This window comes from Limulus polyphemus, unplaced genomic scaffold (genome assembly GCF_000517525.1).
Source record: "Limulus polyphemus unplaced genomic scaffold, Limulus_polyphemus-2.1.2 Scaffold689, whole genome shotgun sequence".
NCBI lineage: Eukaryota > Metazoa > Arthropoda > Merostomata > Xiphosura > Limulidae > Limulus > Limulus polyphemus.
Genome location: NW_013666299.1, coordinates 149,325 through 156,014, shown reverse-complemented (window position 1 = coordinate 156,014; position 6,690 = coordinate 149,325).

Below are 6,690 nucleotides of genomic sequence, written 5' to 3'. Positions count from 1 at the left end.
ACAGTCCTGGTTTGGATATAATTTGGGCCATGAAGTATTTACCTACACACACTTTAAATAATCTAATTCAACCTGTTGACTACTTTCCCACATACATAAATCATCACAGTCCTGGTTTGGATATAATTTGGGCCATGAAGTATTTACCTACACACACTTTAAATAATCTAATTCAACCTGTTGACTACTTTCCCACATACAAAAATCATCACAGTCCTGGTTTGGATATAATTTGGGCCATGAAGTATTTACCTACACACACACACAAATCATCAGAGACCTGGTTGAATTAATTCCAGTTACCGAGTGCTTCTGAAAAGGCACAAATAAATCAAAAGAGATCTGATACAAATATTTCAGTTTCTTTAAAGAAGTCTTGTACGTAATGTCATTTACCATTCAATGCTGCCATACTGAACATCAAACATGTCTTTCTAGCAATCCATATCAGTACAACATTTAGTAAAGCTTTATACAATGATGTAAACATCATCTTTGGCAAAAGATTGGATCTGAAAATTTACATTTATTAAGTTTCTCAATAATATCTTTATTCACATCATTGAGGAGACTTGCATCATCTGATAACATGGTATAAGAAGACAAATTTGTCATTTTCCATCTAGGATGAATGTGAGCATTTGACATCCAGTATGAAAGTATAAACCCTAGACCATCTGACTTTTTGATATCAGTGAAAGATCCCTATACTTTTCCATGTGCATAAATAAATCATCTGAAATCTGAGAGGCACAACAATTCCAATTACTGACTAGTTCTCCATAGGCATTAATACCCAGAGATCTCATTGTACAGAAATTTCATCGACTAATTGCCCCCCCCCCCCAAGCATAAATAAATTGTCAGATTAAATGACCACTTACAACAACATACTTAAATAATTAGAAACTTGACTGAGTACAACAATATTCAGTAAATAACAGATCATAGTACAATGTCACATGAGTAGGACCAGTCAGAATAAAAATTACATTTTTTACTTTTCACTGAAGACTAGTCAATAGACAGAACTTGGGGCAATGAAGCATAAATTTCAATGATGAAACCATTCACAAGTACCAGAAGTGTAACAACAAACATGAAATCATACTATAGAATAGAAAGTTTATGGTAGTAATTTATCCATTTAAATATTTTATAGGTAAGTAGATAGGTAAGTTTATAGGTAAGTAGATATAGATGTTTTATATTAAAACATCAAATTTAACCAGCCAAAACTGAAAGTGGAATAATATTACTATTACTGAATAACTAGGATTGTAAAATTTAATTTGAATAAAAAAAAAAGACTTACATATGTGTAAAAGGTGGCTTACTATGTTAGCTACTACTACTACTACTTTGCTGATTTAAAAACTAAGCAAACTTTTATTTATTAGAACATCTGGAGAAGATGTGACAATTCAGTGCAATATCAGCAACAACCACAAAACAAGCGAGTAACTTTATCCAGTTTTACTGGAAAGTTTAAATGATCTCTTGTGGTAATAAGGCTTATAGTTGTAATGTCCATACAAAGAATTCCACAAATCATGTTACGGGCTTCAAAAAAAAAAAGGATAATTTCATGGGTTTGGTAATGACAACCACCATTTTCTGTTGGTCTTAACTCTACTGAACTTTTTTGTGCTTGTGTCACTATGACCAATGTTAGCTTTAATTTGTCTACTCTTGTAACCTTCTTGGTCAGTCTAGTTGTGGAGCCTTTAGTAATGTAGTAAAATATAGAAAATAAGGTCAAAGAACAAGCAGATAACAGTTGAGTACATCTTCCCTCATGTTACAGTAACATTAAAATTGAAGACAGACAAGCAGTCAATCTTCCATTTAATATGTATTAGCTGACATTTTATTCACATTCAACGTAAAGGCCTCCCAAGGGGGCGGGGTTACAGATTCCCCAATGTCACTCCTAGGGGGGCATAAGGGTACATGCTATGTTTGGTGTAAACTGGTCCAGTATTTCATCAGTTATAAGCTCATACACACATGTACTTTTGTCACATAAAGGTCAAGATTAACTAATAAATGGATAATGCCTCCACTGGCACAAATATAAACAAACAATGATCCTAGAAGTATTGGCTGAAACCACATGCCCAACAGCCAAACTTCTAACAATATTTTGAAAGTTACTGAAGTGTATGTTACAAGTTATCAGGATAATGTACACACTTTCTTATTAATCATGAGAACTCCAATCGTTACTTGAAAAGAACTTTAGTTAAAATATACTAATTGTTCTGAGGCACACAGTCAAGTCTCTTGCCAACTCACTCTGTTTTTTCTTCCTCCCTTGTAATTCTGTCCCTAAGGATGTGGTAGGCCATACAGAACAAGAAACTAAAGCTTACGAACCTTGAATTCGTAGAACAAGTTAGCTACATGCAAAGTAGTTATTAAGACTGGGAGTTATGAGAGTCATAATGGGCTCTAAAACTATAGGGGCTGCAACATCTCTTAGAAAAGATAATGTGCCACGAGTCATTTAAATTTTTGAACTGAAGATTAACATTTATTTGGAGATAATTAGTTATTAGGACTACTGATGTCTACATCATGACTCAAAACACTAAACTGATAAAAGATACATTGTTCACAAATCATTTTATTTTGAATAAAATCACATTTTAAAGTCAAATTTTAGCTGATAGATGCATAAAGTAAACAAGCAAAACTCATTATATAAAACTACCATACTTAAGTTTTCCACTCAGATGCACCTGGCATGATTATATTATGTTTGAAATAACTCATAAATGAAGCCTTGTTAGTTACTGAAATTAAAAACTAAATAATTATAAAGACATTTTGATAAAATAAATAGGAGCATGACACAACCTCTATCGTAACCAGTGCCCCCTACACAGTTGCACTCATTAATCACTTTGAGATTGGTCAGAATACCTGCGCCACATGTCACCGGAGGTAAGTATCTATCGGAAATGCATTTTCAATTTAGGAAAATGTTAACTTCTGATATCTTACCTCCTCTCACAAAATAGCTAGAATCCCACACTGAAGTGATGGAGGGCTGGTGAAAAAAATGATCACCCTTTTGTTACCATGAGGTGTGGTAACAAAAAAGAAAATATCACAACTCAGTGGGAGACTGCACCACATCTGATACAGGTATACTCTTTGCTGTTTTATGACTATGTCAGGAATGTAAAGGCGGAAAAATATGAAGGAATCCCATAATACCTACTACCGATTAATGGGAACCCAGGGTGTCGAGTGGCTCGGGTGCGACAGACCGTAGTAGTAGTTTGACCTCATCCAACACCTGGTGGAATCTGGAATTGTAGAAAAGTAATGCAGTAAGGCAGAGGATCTCTTACCTCAAAATGGAAATTGGTAGGGAAGATGAGCTTCTGTACAAAACTCTGTCTTCACTTGTATGCATTTCCAACCCAAATAACACCTGATCCACCATGAACCAACATCCAACGGATGGTAGGAAGGAGGTGGGTTGACATCTCCAGCCCAAAACCTGGGTATGGTTCTTCCAGGGTATGGTAGGAGGCAGATACCTGGCCGTACACTAGTTTAAATACATGTGCTGCATCCAGCTACAACCAACACCAGATCTCAGAACTGTTGGGAACTGACATCCAGCAGACAGTAGGATGAGGGACTGCAAACCTGAGGTGCATCTCCAGTCCAAAACCTGGCAGCATTGAGCATTTTTCATCCAGTCCATGGTAGGATGAGGGATACCTGCCAGAACACGAGGACTTACTTAGCTGGAGCATCTCCAAACAACACCTGACCCCCCAGGAACCACATCCAGAGGACAGTAGGTAGAAGGAACATCTTATCATGAGGGGTAAACTATAAATGTATATATATAGTCGTGGCATGGCAGAGTGCTTCATCCAAAACTTGGTGATATCTAGAATTGTACATCAGGTACAATTTTTATAAAATAATCTGTGAATACAAAACTCTTTTTTTCCTGGCTATTTATCACTAGTGCAGAGACTATTGCACAGGGAACTAACAATTTTTTAAAATCTGCTTTGATGACAGAAAATTATGTAAACCAGTACAAATAAAAGATTAGAAGATGCCCCAGCAAGTTACACGTCAAATGTGTGGAAATAATTTGGATTTTCTATTGAAAATTAACAAAAATTTGTTAGTAAAACCTACTTTGCTGAAGTAAAATAAAGTGGAGGCACAATAAATATGGGTGTCTATTTGAGAAGGCATCAACAGGTTGACATAGCTCAGCCAGGTGTGAACAGTAAATCACTTATAAATATATTTAAATAATTAATAATAAAATAAAGTTATGCAACCGTTAGCCTACACTTTATTAAATTGTCCTGGGACAACTGAAGAAAACAAATCACCCAATTTATAGAAAATTATAAATTGTTTTTTAGTTACTCCTGTAGCTTTCACTTCAACCAGTAGTATGAAAAGATAAAATATAAGCCACACCCAGATCAGCTTCTAAAGCAAGTAGTCCTTTCTTGCTGGCTGTAAAAAAGGAAACTTCCACTTAAAGACCCACAGAGTAATACTTGGGATTGCTGATACGTAGCTATTTAGTACAACAAAAATGCCTTCTGGAAATTGGTTCATTAAAGTGAGCTATGATACAAGTTCTCATCTGGGTCCACTTTCAGTGAAATTATAATCCCCACCATGTACAATATTGTGGCAGATGAAATGAAGAATAAGTTGAGCAACACAGAGGAAGTAGATTGGACAAGCAGAGTAACACGCTCATATGCTACAATTACAGCTCATGTCATCATCTCCAGCTCTGATCTTTGCTCGCAGGTCCTACAAAGCAGAGAGTTTCCAAAGTGCCAAATGGGTGAACATATCAAGAAAGTCCTCATGGCCACCACAACTCTACAGGGATGTCCAGTCAGCACCATGACAACTGCCAATGTAGTAAGTATGGGCATTGCTACCAAGACTTTCAACATTTTGCTCATATGCTCAGTCTTGGCTAAAGAGGTTAGAAGCATCTATCAACTGTTAGCAAAAATGGTTGTGAGTTTCTTACATTGAAGCACTAGCACTGCCTACTTATTCAAGCAGAAACAAGAATTCCCAAAACATAAACTCACAATATGTGTCAAAATGTGATGGAACAGTACCTACCTCATGAGTAAGCATTTCTTTGAACAGCAAATGCCTGTGTTGGCAACTGTGACAGATGCTAAGATTAAGAACAAAATGGAGTGAAAACATAATTAATACTTGAAATTACAGAAATAAGGAAAACAAAGACAACTGTATGTTCCATAAATATTTCATTAATTATGACCATGGATTTGCCAGTAGAGGGATCATCATGGTAATAATAAATATTTGTACAATTGGTACTGTTTTCCTCAATTCTGACATGAGAGTACAAAGTCTACAGTCCCTTACTGAAACAAAAAATGCTAAAGCACTTTTAAGGCTCACACAGCTCTTATATGATGCTACCTTGACCATCAAAAGCCAACAGTTGGCACCATTATTATACTGCTTGGAAAAATGAACTATGCAGCAGGTGATAATGACAGAGGCTTTACATGTGACATTAAGAAAGCTATAAGAACAATCTAGAGTGCCATTACACAAATAAGAGTTTGTGGGCATATCTATAAGAGGCCACATCACTGGTTAACCCATGTTGTATCAAACATACAATGCTGCTGTTCTTGTTAGGGTACAGCTGCATCCAAGAGGTAACTTCTCATCACAGCAGGACAACCAATTTTACCAAAAAGCAGCATTAAATTTTATGTTTGATGATGATATTGAAGTAAATCAGGAGGAACCTTTTTTTCTTTTTTGTAGAACAAGGTGCAAAGATGCAATTAGCATCATATCATCAAGCTCTGGAAAGAAAATCCCTTCAGTAAACACCATATCTTTGTTGTTAAGCCTCTTCAGAGAATGTTTTCTGCAACAGAGATACTATATGAGGCACAAGGTCTTAATAAAAAAAATGAGAAATATAAATTATTAGAATCTATATCCCTGATTTAGCTTATATATATATACACACTGAGAAATGATGCGGAACTCACCCAATGAAATAACTAATAACACATGATCAAGAACAAAGAAACAAATCAAACATCAAGTACTCTTCTTTACCCCTGAAATCATTGATAATACATTCACGTTTATGGTCAGGTGCCCTTGTATATTTTATGGCTCACATAATTCCCAGTCTTAACTAACTTCTTCACATATAGATAACTCATTCTGAATATTCAAGGTTCCTAAGCTATAGCTTCCTGTTCTACACTGTCTGTTGTAAGTAACTAATCTTAATTGATTATCCTTTTGTGTTTATTTATACAATGGTGTTTATCATGTGATCCATGGAATTGGACATTATTTTTAAGTAGTGTGAGAGATAACAAATTCTATTTTTTATTATTATAGTTGTGTTTATCATTCATTTATTATTTCCTTCTATCATTTAGTTTATCTATGAATTTTTAGTTGCATTAAAACTCTAACTCAACTTCTACATAATTATTTGTATTTTGAGTAAATATATATGTGTATATGATGAAACTGAAACCAGCTTCCCTAGCAGTGATATACAAATACCATTAATGTAGCAGAATAGGTGAGATTGAAATCTTGTGACCTACTCTGTATTTATTCACTAGAAGCTTCACTAAGAGAAAGGGTCATGAG